This window comes from Mustelus asterias, chromosome 22, assembly GCF_964213995.1.
Source record: "Mustelus asterias chromosome 22, sMusAst1.hap1.1, whole genome shotgun sequence".
In the NCBI taxonomy this organism is placed as follows: Eukaryota; Metazoa; Chordata; class Chondrichthyes; order Carcharhiniformes; family Triakidae; genus Mustelus; species Mustelus asterias.
Window position 1 is genome coordinate 66,611,319 of NC_135822.1, and position 13,331 is coordinate 66,624,649.

The following is a 13,331-nucleotide window of genomic DNA, read 5'->3' on the forward strand; positions in this document are numbered from 1 at the left end:
ACCCAGTGACAGTGAAGTAATGACCAATGTATTTCCAAGTCAGGGTAGTGAGTGGCTCAGAGGGGAACTTGCAGGTGGTGGGTGTTCCCCAGTATCTACTGCTCTTGTTCTTCTGGGTGATAGAGGGTTTGGAAGGAGCTTGGGAAGGAGGCTTGACAAGTTGCCACCGTGCATCTTGCAGATGATACACACTGCTGCCACTGTGTGTCTGTAATAAATCCACGGAGGCGCGCAGGCCCCGTCACCTAAAGTTACTTTATTTACAAGACGTACTACACAACAGAGTGCTCCCTGTGTGCTCCCTGCTTCAGCAGGCAGAGAGACTGACACACCTGCTTTAAATAGGGAACATGAGGCTCCCTGACTGGGCCACCAATTAGGACTCAATCAGCGACATCTTTTTGTGAGGACTCAATCAGGGAGTTCATACTCCAGCAGGCCAACCTCATTTGCCTGACTGAAGTCATCACATGGTCAGTGGCAGAGGGTGTGTTTTATTCAGTTTATTCATTTGTGGGACACGGGCGTCGCTGGCTGGGCCTGCATTTATTGCCCATCTCTAGTTGCCCGAGGGCAGCTGAGAGTCAACCACATTGCTGTGGCTCTGGAGTCCCATGTAGGCCAGACCGGGTAAGGACGGCAGATTTCCTTCCTTAAAGGACATTAGTGAACGAGATGGGTTTTCCTGACATTCGGCAATGGTTTCATGGTCATCAGTAGATTCTTAATTCCAGATTTCTTTTAATTGAATTCAAGTTCCACCATCTGCCGTGGCGGGATTCGAACTCAGGTCCCCAGAATATTAGCTGTGTTTCTAAATTAAGCGATAATACCACTGGACCATTGCCTACCCGCGTGTGGACGCTGAACGTGCTGGATGGGGTGCTTGTCAAGTGGGCTGCTTTGTCCTGAATGGTGATGCGGTTCTTGAGTGGTGCCAAGTCTGCACCCACCCAGGCAAGTGCAGACGCGGACACACAACGGGCTGACGGCCCTCCTTCTGCGCTGTACTCAGCCTGTGGTTGTCTGGTGGGGTGGTGAGAACAGGATCAGACTCGAGTGTATTTACTCTGTGAGCGGATCCTCACCACGAACCATTACGGCGGGATTATCCGGCCCTGTTCACCCCAAAACCTAGAAAATCCCACCTGAGGTCAACGGACCATTATATGGTCCACCCCACCCCCCACCGCCCCCCCCCACCGCCCCGCCCCCCCCCACCACAAGCGCTACAATTCCCAAGATGGGCAGGACAGGAAAATATCTCCCCCACCCTCACAACACCACCCCCCCCCTCCCCCAACCCTGACCCCCCCACTCTCTTTACAATCAGCATCGGCGTACATCTGAAGAGACATTTACTGCGGGAAGTATCTGTCCTTTCAGATTGGTGTTGTATTGAGTGTAGACACAGCGCGTGTGGACCTGCTGGAAACAGTGTGTGTGTGTGGTCTTGTTTCATTCGGCCAGCTTGTGTCCGCACCACCTCGCAACGTGTTTGGGACGGAGCAGAAGTGTGTTTTTGTGAGCGGCATAGATTGATTTCATGTTCCGTCCTATTTAATACATTGTCGAACATCATCTTATTAAAAATTAATTAAAATAAATCGTCTGTGCCAAGTATGCTAAAGGAAGTTGGTCTTTGGGGAAATGTTGCTCATAGTAATCCCTCCGACGCTGGACCTGGGAAGCCGGCATCGTAACGCGGAGAGGTAAAGATACATCCTGCGTCGTACATCATAAAAGATGCATGAGAGGAAAGATAACGGCTGGCTGGTATTGTACATGAGTCATACTTTGGTCTGTATTACACACATATACACACACATACACATGCACACATGCATATACACACACACAGGCATGCACACACATACATACACACACATACATGCACATACACATATATACACACATATGCAAACATGCTTATACACACAGAGATAAATACATGCATACACACATACATTTACACACACAAATACACAAACGCAGACACACAAACATGCACACACATGCACACACCTAGACATACATACACACACACATACATGTACACATACATGTACACACATATGCACACATACACATACACATGCAGACACACACATTCATACATGTACACCCACACTTACACACACAGGCACATACATCTGTGTACACACACATTTACGTGTACACATACATGTACAAACACACATACACACACACACATTGATATGCGCATTCACATATAGACATACACGTCAAGAAGAATTCTACACACGGGAAGGTGAACTGAGGGCTTTCGGTACCTTCCAGCTGCTGAGGTACCAAGTGCTGTTTTGGGGAGAAGAGGGGCAGAAGATTTCTGACTGGTGAACACATCAGGAATGTCCCTTTAAAAGGAATGACAATCCAACTCATCCAATCAAGCTATAAAAATTCACAAGAAAATTAAATTTTGCTGATTTCATGGGTAATGAAAGGCAGTAAAGTTATAATCACCATTGATATTTTTTTACTCGATATAAAATGTTTGATCATTTGTCCTGCTCATGTGGATTTCGGTCTCTGGAGAAGTAACTGGATTTCTGCAGCTGAGATAGAATCCAATTAAACCTCAGGCTGCGACAGTCGGACCTGTTGTTTTGGGGTCGATTAGTAAAGGAGTACGTTGCTGACATCAGTATCTTCTTTCAGGGTGATGGTCTCTGCTTGTTTCACACCTGGTCTGTTATTAAAGCTCGTCAGTCTGCTCCAACTCCTCTCCAATGAGGTATCGCTGGGATAGCATTCCTACCTCTGAGTCAGTGGGTTCAGATCCCACTCCAACAACAACAACAACAACTTGCCTTTGTCTAATGCCTTGAAGACAGCGAAGCCCACCATTCCTCCCCCCCCCACCCCCCCCCCCCCCCCCACCCCACACCTCCCCGAAGGTGCTTCACCCATGTTTTTTATTATTCATTTGTGGGACATGGGCGTCGCTGACTGGGCCAACATTTATTGCCCATCTGAGGGCAGTTGAGACATTGCTGTGTCACATGTCACATGTAGGCCAGACCAGGTAAGGACGGCAGATTTCCTTCCCTAAAAGGACATTAGTGAACCAGATGGGTTTTTCCGACAATCGACAATGGTTTCATGGTCATCAGTAGATTCTTAATTCCAGATATTTTTTATTGAATTCAAATTCCACCATCTGCCGTGACGGGATTCGAACCCGGGTCCCCAGAACATTAGATGAGTTACTGGATTAATCACACCACTCGGACATCGCCTCCCCATATCAAATGGGGGGGCAGGGGGGCGGGGGCCTGGGTAAGATGCTCTTTCAGAGAGTACGTGCAGACTCGATGGGCCGAATGGCTTCCTTCTCCACTGTAGAGATTCTATCTCAGAGGCTTGTAAGGCTGGAGGATGGCGCAGGTGGGAAGGGATGGGGCTGCGTGGAGGCATTCGAAACAAGCTTGAGAAAGGAAGTCCATCTTGGGGATATGTCGCTCATGTTGCGTGTGAATATTGAGGCATTGCTTGATCGGGAACCAGGGTCGGTCGGCGTGCATGTTAAAGTTGTTGCTAATGAGCAACAAATGGTAAATTGAGTGAGCCACAACCATCTGCTAAGGTCTCAATGTTAAATAACTCAGCCCGCATGTACAATGAAAATTCTTTCAGTCCACCATACACCTTTCTAACTGATTCCTGCTTCATGTGGAGATTAAATGGGCGGCACGGTGGCACAGTGGTTCGCACAGCACCAGGGACCCGAGTTCAATTCCAGCCTCGGGTCACTGTCTGTGTGGAGTTTGCACATTCTCCCCGTGTCTGCGTGGGTTTCCTCCGGGTGCTCCCGGTTTCCTCCCACACTCCAAAGATGTGCGGGTTAGGTGGATTAGGCCAGGCTAAATTGTCACATAATGTCTCAGGGGGATTGGCGAGGTAAGTGCATGGGGTTACGGGGATTGGGTTTGTTTGTGGGATGCTCTGTCAGAGGGTCGGTGCGGACACGTTGGGCTGAATGGCCTCCTCCTGCTCTGCAGGGATCCTAAGGTTCTATGGTATGAAAGTTCTCCTGTTCTATTGTTCTACTCTTCGTCCCCAGATATAAGAGTAAGAAATTTCCTATTTGTCTTTGCCAACAGCATTGAAGCAACCTCTTCTGGCCTGCTTGCCGATGAACCAATCATAACTTCATCCATCAAAACATATGCTTGGGGTCACGCTACAGGGTCACACGCTGAAGAAGGCTTTATTAGGTAAATACAGCATTCTCATCAACAGATTGCATCGTAACGGATGTGTTTTAGATGGAGTACTTACAGCAGCCAATGTTTGGACTCTTGTGTGCTTCTTTTAACTATTCACAGTGCCTGAAAATAAATAGTTGGCCACATTGACGAAGAATTAGTTTAGTTTCTGGACACAAAGGGAATGTAAGTGATTTGTGGAGTTGAGGTAGATTGTGATTCTATCTTCTTTATGTGCATGTGTGCACATGCACACGCACACACACACACGCATACTGGCACACTCACACACACTGGCACACTCACACACACTGGCACACTCACACACACTGGCACACTCACATACACACACACACACTGGCACACTCTCAGACACACTCTCAGACACACTCACAGGCACTGGCACACTCTCAGACACACAGGCACTGGCACAGTCTCAGACACACTCACAAACACTGGTACACTCTCAGACACACTCACAGACACTGGTACACTCTCAGTCACACACACACACGCACACTGGCACACTCTCAGACACACTCACAGACACTGGCACGCTCTCAGACACACTCACACACACTGGCACACTCTCAGACACACTCACAGACATTGGCACACTCTCAGACACACTCACAGACACTGGCACACTCTCAGACACACTCACAGACACTGGCACACTCTCAGACACACTCACAGACACTGGCACACTCTCAGACACACTCACAGACATTGGCACACTCTCAGACACACTCACAGACACTGGCACACTCTCAGACACACACAGACATTGGCACACTCTCAGACACACTCACAGACACTGGCACACTCTCAGACACACACAGACATTGGCACACTCTCAGACACACTCACAGACATTAGCACAGTCTCAGACACACTCACAGACATTGGCACAGTCTCAGACACACTCACAGACATTGGCACACTCTCAGACACACTCACAGACATTAGCACACTCTCAGACACACTCACAGACATTGGCACAGTCTCAGACACACACAGATACCTACACACTCAAACACACACACGCACTCAGACACTGACAAACACACACATGTGCACACACACACACGGACACATATACACACACATGCATACACACACACACGCATGCAGACACTGGCACACACACACGCGCACACATGCACAGACAGACACACAGCCACACACACACAGACACACATACTCACAGACACTTACAGACAAACACACACACACACATGGTCTGAGTGAACTACCCATTGGTTATATTTATTTGAAGACTCGACCTTTCAGCACTCACCCCAACAACCACCATCAAATTGAACAACAAGCGACTGGTCACGGGCTGCTTTATATTCGGGATCCCCGATATGATATGTGTTCACCATCTGCATATTCTCTTAAAGCAATGTGGCAAGATGGTGGGAGAGCACTGGCGTGGCACAGTGGCACAATGGTTAGCACTGCTCCCTCATGGCGCCAGGGACCCGGGTTCGAGTCCTGGCTTGGGTCACTGTCTGTGTGGAGTTTGCACATTCTCCCTGTGTCTGCGTGGGTTTCCTCCGGGTGCTCCGGTTTCCTCCCACAGTCCAAAAGGCGTGCTGGTTAGTTGCATTGGCTCCTAAGTGCAAGAGGCTAACTTGCCTCTTAGTGTCCAAAGATGCGTAAATTAGGAGGATTAACGGGATAAATATGTGGAATTATGGGCTACAGCCTGGGTAAGGTATTCTGTTGGAGAGTCAGTGCAGATTCGATGGGCCAAATGGCCTCGTTCCGCACTGTAGGAATTCTATGATTTTATAATCAGTCATAATGTTCATGAATCCTCTTGGACAAAGTCGATGGGATCACATTCTCCTTCCCTGCTCCTGTTTCTGAAATTCATTCAAATACAAATTGGAGAGACCTCGATTGGAAAATATCATTCTGGGGCACGGCATTCTTGTAATTTGAGGTACTAGAGTGTGGCGACAAGGGGATTTCCACAGGAACTTAATTGCAGTGTTAATATAAGCCTACTTGTGACACTAATGAATAAACTTTAAACCTGCTGAATGGAAAATTGTATCACCTTCCTGGCCAAATGGCAGAGGGCATCTTACAATGTTTCATTGGATTGCTGTTCCCACAGGCGGAAGAGGTCACGCGAATCTGATTCAATCACGACATTTTCTGAATATAAGGAGAAGCCCTGTGGGAAGATTAACCTCCACAGCACAGGGCAGGGCAGTACAGTGCTTGAAGATGATGGGACAGGAGATGGGGGAGATGCAGGACAGGTGTTTTGCTTTACGCGTTTGGTCATGCGATATGGGCGTTGCTGATTTGGCCCGCATTTATTGCCCATCCCTAGCTGCCCTTGAGAAGGCAGTGGTGAGCCGCCTTCTCGAGCCGCAGCAGTCCATGTGGCGTGTAGGTACACCCACAGCGCTGTTGGGAAGGGTGTGCCAGAACTTTGACCCAGAGACAGTGAAGGTGGATGGGGTGCCAATCAAATGTGCTTTCCTGGAGGGCATTGAGCTTCTTCACTGTTGTTGGAGCTTGTGGTAGCCCCTATGTGTTGCAAATCATTAATTGACCTCCCAGTTGGGCCTGTTGAATATAAGCTCCCTGAGGACTAGTAATTAGCCCCCACCCGGTGGAGCTTGTATACCACACCCTGTATAAGCAGGACCCTGAGAGGATCCATGAACCTTTTAGTCCCGGTTGGGACCTGTTATGTTCACCACAGGCTTGTGGCTATTGGTTATTGTGTGAAATAAAAGCACAGTTCCTTCACAGTCGATTCCTGGCATCATTATAGAGCTGCACTTTGATAACACTAAACTTGGGTTTCCTTGTTTAGAAGAAGAAATGCTCATGTTGAGACAATGAATCGATGGTGGAATTGCTGCCTTTGGTCAGGAATCGGGTCCAATGAGGTGGGATGTGTAAGTTGGAACTGAGGGGGAACAGGAGAGGAAAGGCTCAGTGGGCTTGAGCAGGAGTGCTCAGTGAGTTGAATGAAATGAGTCTTGCTGCAAGGATCTGTCATGAATGCAAACAAAGGGCTGTGCCAAATTCTGCTTTTATATATTGCCAGAACAGAAGAGGCCACTCAATGAGAAGTGAAGTATCAACCTGCAACAGACCAGACACACTTGATATGCACAAGACAATCCAATTGAATTACACTTCATGTAATTGCCTTAATAACTCCATTAGGGCCAGTCCCAGTTGGTGAGATGATTCAGCTGCACTGAAACGCCAGAAATAGAGAAGTGATTATTGTGCTTTGCAACTTTCCTCTCAATGTTGTCTCCGTTCTGCAGACACGGGGCACCATCACAGACTCTTCACCAGCTCATTTGACTTGTTGACTGAATGTAAAGTTTTGCCTTGATTTCCCACCCCAAAGCGTCTCAGCAAATTCACAAAAACTTTGAGAATATTATTAATATTATTTATGCCTTATATTAGGTTCTGAGTTATTTAAACCTGACTCGCTTCATTCCCGGGAGATTTGGGATTGTAATGCGCTATGAAATATTCATGGTTGGAGAATGTGCACAGTTCTGGTCTCCATATTATGAAAAGGACGCAGAGGCTCAGCTGGAGGTACTGTTGTTCTTGTGCCTGCCGCACAGTCTGTTTTTAACCCTTATACGGTGGACAAAGAATTGTGAGTTGACATCTTGTTAGTGCAGTCATATTTATTCACACACAATTGTTAATCACCCACCCAATCAATACTAAGTTATCTACAGAAGTTCAAGTCCAATACTAGACCTTGACTTAACTTTTGCGTGACTGGCATGGACCCCGGCAGATGTTGGCCTTTATCGGCGTGTTGGTCTCCGTAGTCCTCTGCGTAGTCTGGTCCTTCGGTGTGGTCTGACGCTCTGGCTCTGGACTTCCTTCCTTCTTGGGTGTGGTGGCTCTCCTCGTGCTGGTCGTTGCTGGCGATGGTCACTGTTGTTGTCGTTCGTTCGTTGGGGAGAGAGAGAGGGAGAAAGATTCTTCAGTTGTGCAGCATCTTTTATACCTCTTTGGTTTCACTCCCTTTTTGGTTATTGCCAATCAATCGATCAGGGCTTGATCACCCTGAGCGATAGAGTCCAATCAGGTGCTGCCACACCAGTCTCTGAGTGTGTACCCAACGGCCATGCCTGCAGGTGCTGGAGACACGTACGTCACATACCTCCCTCCCAAATAAAGGGTTCAGGCGGCCCTTTGTCTGGTAAACAACACCAGGTTAAAGTCCAACAGGTTCATTTGGTAGCATGAGCTTTTGGAGCTCCGCCCCTCCATCTTACCTGAAGAAGGGGCAATGCTCCGAAAGCTCGTGCTACTAAATAAACCTGTTGGACTTTAACCTGGTGCTGTGAGACTACTTACTGTGCCCAGCCCAGTCCAACGCCGGCAACTCCACATTCTGGTAAACAAGTATGTTTGACCAGAGAGCGTCCATTGCCTTTGGGATGGCCTATTTCCTGTGTATTTGGTCATCTGAGCTGCAGCCAGTTTATCTCTGTCCCTTAAGCTGCAGCCTGTCCGCTTCTGTGCTTGGTCAATTATCCCAGTCACGGTGAGGGGCTCTTGTCTCCAGAATGGAGAAGGCTGAGGGCTGACCTGATAGAGTCCTTTCAAATTACGAAGGGGGTTGACATGGTCGTCATGGCGAAGATGTTTCTGTACTCTCTGCAAACTATCAGAAGGTTGTTGAGGCATTGGAGAAGGTACAGAAAAGATTTACCAAGATGTTGCCTGGTATGGAGGGCATTAGCTATGAGGAGAGGTTGGAGAAACTTGGTTTGTTCTCACTGGAACGATAGAAGTTGAAGGGCGACCTGATAGAAGTTTATGAGAGGTTATGAGAGGCATGGACAGAGTGGATAGTCAGAAGCTTTTTCCCAGAGTGGAAGAGTCATTTACTAGGGGCACAGGTTTAAGGTGCGAGGGGCAAGGTTTAAAGGAGATGTACGAGGCAAGTTTTTTCACACAGAGGGTGGCGGGTGCCTGGAACTCGCTGCCGGGGGAGGTAGTGGAAGCAGATACGATAGTGATTTTTAAGGGGCATCTTGACAAATACATGAATAGGATGGTTATAGAGGGATATGGTCCCTGGAAGGGTAGGGGGTTTAGTTCAGTCGGGCAGCATGGTCGGCGCAAGCTTGGAGGGCCAAAGGGCCTGTTCCTGTGCTGTTATTTTCTTTGTTTCAACTTGCTGGGGGAGACCAAAACTGAGGGGCACAAATATGACACTCACTCACAAATCCAGTTAGGAATTCTGAAGAACCTTCCAAACGTAGGTCGTGGTGAGAGTGCGGAATTCACTCCTGCAATGAATGGTGGAGGGCAATGGCATTGATGCATTGAAGGAAAAGCCAGATAAACAGATTTGGGAGAAGGAAAGAGGAGGATTATGCTGACAGCTGAAGTGTGGAACCCCATGTGGAACATAAACACCAGCACCAAGTATTGGGACCAAATGGCCTGTTTCAGTGCTGAACCTTCTACGGAGTGTGTTGTATTTTTCCATAAATAGCGCTTACAAACACTGACCATACCCCAAGTGTTCGCACACTATAGGTGGATAGCAGCTTTTACTCATTTTTCTGATGTAGGCTGTGCTGGAGAAAGTTTTAAAAGTTCATTTATTGATGTCACAAGTCGGCTTACATTAACACTGCAATGAAGTTACTGTGAAAATCCCCTCGTCTCCACACTCCGGCGCCTGTTCGGGTACACTGAGGGAGAATTTAGCATGGCCAATGCACCTAACCAGCACGTCTTTCAGACTGTGGGAGGAAACTGGAGCACCCGGAGGAAACCCACGCAGACACGGGGAGAACGTGCAGACTCCACACAGACAGTGACCCAAACTGGGAATCGAACTCGGGTACCTGGTGCTTGAGACAGCACTGCGCCACAGTGTCACCCACAAACAACGGTTGTGTATGTCAACGTTGCATTTCCGATGACAACCAGTGGTTTGCAAGGGTACAGAAGAAGCTTGACACCACTGGGGACAAAGCAGCCCACTTGATTGGCACCCCATCCACCACTGTCAGCGTTCTCTCCCTCCGCCACTGATTCACAGTGACAGCTGCAAGTACCACCCATCAGATACAAAGCAATGACTCACCAAGGCTCGCTCGATACCACATGCCTAATCCACGACCTCTCTCACCAAGGAAGCTCACCGTGGGAACACCACCACTTGCAAGTTTCCCTCCGGGCCACACACCATGCTGACTTGGAACTATATCAGCCGTTCCTTTCCTGTCTCTGGGTCACAAAGTTCTGGCCAGACCAGTCATGGATGGCAGGTTTCCTTCAACGATGGTCAGAACCAAGGGGCAAACTCTCTGCTCTTCTCTGAGCAAGGGACCTTAACCATCGAGCAGGCAGAGGGAACTTTCATTGAGCAACATCACCGAGGGCAACCGTTCACTGACTTGCCAGTCTAGGTCATGTGTGAACAGCCCTGTTGCGCGTGTCTTGAAGCAGCAACCTTCTGCCTGGGAAGTGAGATGGCAACCAGTGGAGTCAACCTGACATTACAGCTGCCCCACCTCGATGATTTGACGGGTCTCTACCAAGGTTGGGATAAATGCATTCTCCTGGGAAAAGAACACGTGACTCCTTTTTGTATGCCTGATGATGCTGAACCATATTCAAGAACAAATTCCAGCCATCCCTGAAATTCGGGAACCAAGGAACGTGAGCTGAGGGGGCGGCACACCGGCACAATGGTTAGCGCTGCTGCCTCACAGCGCCAGGGACCCGGGTTCACTTCCAGCCTCAGGTCACTGTCTGTGTGGAGTTTGCACGTTCTCCCCGTGTCTGCATGGGTTTCCTCAGAGTGCTCTGGTTTCCTCCCACAGTTCAAAGATGTGTGGATTTTTGATTTGATTTGACTTGATTTATTATTGTCACATGTATTAGCATACAGCGAAAAGTGTTGCTTCTTGCACGCTATACAAACAAAGCATACCGTTCATAGAGAAGGAAAGGAGACCGTGCAGAATGTAGTGTTACAGTTATTGTTAAGGTGTAGAGAAAGATCAACTTAGTGCGAGGTAGGTCCATTCAAAAGTCTGATGGCAGCAGAGAAGAAGCTGTTCTTGAGTTGGTTGGTATGTGACCTCAGAATTTTGTATCTTTTTCCCGACAGAAGAAGGTGGAAGAAAGTATGTCTGAGGTGCGTGGGGTCCTTAATTATGCTGGCTGCTTTTCCGAGGCAACGGGAGGCATCGACAGAGTCAATGCATGGGAGGCTGGTTTGAGTGATGGACTGGGCAACATTCACGATCCTTTGTAGTTCCTTGCGGTCTTGGGCAGAGCAGGAGCCATACCAAGCTGTGATACAACCAGAAAGAACGCGTTTTATGGTGCATCTGTAAAGGTTGGTGAGTGTCGTAGCGGACATGCCATGGGTTAGATGGATCTCATGCTAAATTTCCCCTTAGTGTCAGGAGCATGAGCAGGATAAATATGTGGTGTTATGGGGATAAGGGCTTGAGTGGGATTGCTGTTGGTGCGGGCTTGATGGGCTGAATGGCCTCCTTCAGCACTGTAGGGATTCTATGATTCTGTGAGGTGGGTTAGACCAAGCTTGTCCAACCTTTCCTCATGAAGGAGGGGAGGGGGAGGTTCATTTTTTTTCCTCACTCAAGTGTACAATGAGCAAATTTTGTAAAGGCAAGATTTGACACAACATTAAACATGAATTTGAGATCGAAAGACTGGCGTCTGGAAAAGAACAACCTGCTGGGGGTAAAAAAGCCTCACTTTCGAAGCAATAAATTGATAATTCAAAAAATTAACAATTGATGAAAATGAGCATCTAATGAAGATGAGTCTGAGTCCGGCTGACTTTGTAAAGTTAAAGAAAAGTTTATTTATTATTGTCACAAGTAGGCTTGCATTAACACTGCAATGAAATTACTGTGAAAATCCTCCAGTCGCCACACTCCGGCACCTGTTCGGGTACACTGAGGGAGAATTTAGCATGGCCGATGCACCTAACCAGCACGTCTTTCAGAATATGGGAGGAAACCAGAGCACCTGGAGGAAACCCACGCAGACACGGGGAGAACGTGCAGACTCTGCACAGACAGTGACCCAAGGCTGGAATCGAACCTGGGTCCCTACCATAAACCCCCAGGAAACCCGAGGAAAGTTTGGGTTCCCCGCCTGTGCGAATCACACCCTGCTTCCTGCTGCCAAAAAATTGGAGCTGTCAGAAATGGGGGCAGGGGTTCCACATCTGGGTGTCACCTTCCATTTTTTTTTAAACCCATGGAGTCTTCTTTGTTCTTTGCTTTTTGTCTCCCTGGAAATCCTGCCCTTAGAGTCATGAGTCTACAAAGTGAAGGAAGATGGTAGTTTTGATGATGAGAGAGATAATGGCATAAAGGTGAGGGAGCAGACTGTGCTAACCATGTGCAAGGGTACAAGGATAGGGCAGGAGAATGACACTAAGTCTTGATGCTCACTTGGAGAGCCGGTGCACTCATGCTGGGCCGAATGGCCTCCTTCTTCACCGTAACAATTCTGTGATTCTAACTTCTTCAGGAAGGAGACGTTCATTTTCAGAGCAGACCTGCGGATATCCAAACAATGGGATGGTGTAAATCTTAGGGCGGGATTTTATGACCCCCAGGGGTGGGACGGGTGAGCCACACCAGTGGGCAGTGGCGACCCACCTCCACCACTGGAAAACAAACCACGTGGTGGGGGGGGGGGGGTGCCGAAAATCCTGCCCATGGAGTGAGAATGTGGATGAAAGGGTCCTCCTCTGTGTCAGTTTTTCATTTCAGTTCAAACATGCAATTTAGAGACATTCCCTTGCTAATCAATGATCTCTCATGTTGCAGCTGGACATCCAATCAAACTGAGGAGAGTTCTGTCTGAAAGCTGGCTGGACTCCATAACTCTGTAAGTTATCCTCTATTTTTTTTTGTTGCAATGAAACCGGAAAGAGTTTTACTATTAGATAACACCCTCAGATGTTAGGTCCATCATTGGAGATGACTGGCTGTGCAGGACTCAGACCAACCACTCTCAGCCAGTTCAGAGTAGTTCTTGCTGAAACAAGGGCAGGAAACCAGC

The 13,331-nt window shown here is 48.1% G+C and overlaps 1 long non-coding RNA gene across 2 annotated transcripts in view; it reads left to right on the forward strand.

The window, feature by feature from the left end:
• The window catches only part of LOC144510156 (uncharacterized), a 183,053-nt gene that overhangs the window by 16,539 nt on the left and 153,183 nt on the right, over positions 1-13,331 (forward strand). For both annotated transcript variants that reach the window (XR_013500578.1, XR_013500579.1), the window contains exons 2-3: positions 4,128-4,241; positions 13,097-13,157. This is a non-coding gene — a long non-coding RNA (uncharacterized LOC144510156). The remainder of the gene's footprint in view (positions 1-4,127; positions 4,242-13,096; positions 13,158-13,331) is intronic.